This window comes from Carettochelys insculpta, chromosome 33, assembly GCF_033958435.1.
Source record: "Carettochelys insculpta isolate YL-2023 chromosome 33, ASM3395843v1, whole genome shotgun sequence".
Lineage (NCBI taxonomy): Eukaryota > Metazoa > Chordata > Testudines > Carettochelyidae > Carettochelys > Carettochelys insculpta.
In genome coordinates this window covers 1,502,133-1,503,609 of record NC_134169.1, presented here as the reverse complement: position 1 = coordinate 1,503,609, position 1,477 = coordinate 1,502,133, and the positions used below count along the sequence as shown (strand labels likewise).

The 1,477-nt window shown below is 56.7% G+C and overlaps 1 non-coding gene across 1 annotated transcript; it reads right to left on the bottom strand.

Annotated features, from left to right (window-relative positions):
• Positions 1 to 556: 556 nt before the first annotated feature.
• Positions 557 to 638, bottom strand: TRNAS-GCU (transfer RNA serine (anticodon GCU)). The gene has a single exon. It is a non-coding gene; the product is annotated as a tRNA-Ser (tRNA).
• Positions 639 to 1,477: the final 839 nt, after the last annotated feature.

Below are 1,477 nucleotides of genomic sequence, written 5' to 3'. Positions count from 1 at the left end.
GTCCCAAAGAGGCTTTTCCCCAGCTGCTGAGAAGCACAGAAGAACTCAGGGCTTGCCCAGCGGGGAACAGTTGAATGGAGACCTGCCCCAGGCCCTGTGGCTGGACCTATTGCTGTCAGGGGCAGAGAAACATTCCTTCCCCCTGGGCAAGTATCTGCTCTTTTCCCAGATGTGCACTGCCCAGTCAAGGAGCTGGGAGAGACCAGAGCACTGCATCAAGCCTTGGGGAACCAGCAATTCACTCAAAGGCAGCTGCACCTGTGCCTGACCTCAGCTGAGTCTGGGCTGCCCCCTCCTTGCCAGGGAACTACACCCCTGGCTGTGTTTGGGCCCTACTTAGCTCCAGGCAGCAGCACTGCAGGGGGCAGAGGTGAGTGGAGCTGACACTGGAGTCAGGCTTGGCACTTTCAGGGCAAATGAAATCATCCCACCCCCCCCCTCTGCCAGCTGGAGCTCAGCTCAGCCTCACAGAGGTGTCCTGTGCTTGGAGGCAGCAGGCTCAGCTGTGGTGGAAGTAGCATCCCACAATAGGGCTGGAAATCAACAAAGAAAGATGCGATGAGGATGGGATTTGAACCCATGCGTGCGGAGCACAATGGATTAGCAGTCCATCACCTTAACCACTCGGCCACCTCATCTTTTCCTGTTACAAGTTTTTCATATGTCCCAAAGTCAACCCTACCAGGAACCTTTCTGCAACTCACTGGTGTGCCAGGGACACAGGATGGGCAGATTTGGCCCGGCAGTGCTACTCTCACTCCTGTTCCCTGCAGTGTGGCTTCCTGGAGTGAGCAGGGCCCCAAACACAGCCGGGGTGCAGCACCCCAGCCAGACATGGGGACGAGGTGGGGGCAGCCCTGGCTCAGCTGCAGCCACTCACATGGGCAGCTACCTCTGAGAGAAGGGCCTGTCCCTCAGGCTGGCTCAGGGGCTCTGATCTCTCCCAGCAGCTGGGATGAGCTGGGCTGTGCACAGCTGGCAAAGGGGCAGACACTTGCCTGTGGGGTTGAATGTCACACTCCCCTCTCTCTGACACTGAGAGCAATAGATCAGTCTGCAGCACCAGCAACAGGGCCTGAGGCAGGTGTCCATGTGGCTGTCCCACCCTGGAGCCCCTGGGGTCCCTGCTCAGCAGTGCCCTCAGAAAGGCTCTTAAGATATAACATAAGAACATAGCTGCCCTTACCCAGTCGATAAGGTGAACATAAGAACGGCCATACTGGGTCAGAGCAAAGGTCCATCTAGCCCAGTATCCTGTCTGCCAACAGTAGCCAGTGCCGGGTGCCCCAGAGGAGGTGAACCGAAGACAACGGTCAAGCGATTTGTCCCTTGCCATCCGTCTCCCGCCTTCCACAAAAGGCTCAGCACCATACTTTACCCCTTGCTGACAGCCATCTATGGACCTCACCTCCAAATATTTATCAAGCTCTTTTTTAAACTCTGTTCGAGTCCTGGCCTTCACAGCCTCCTCTGGAAA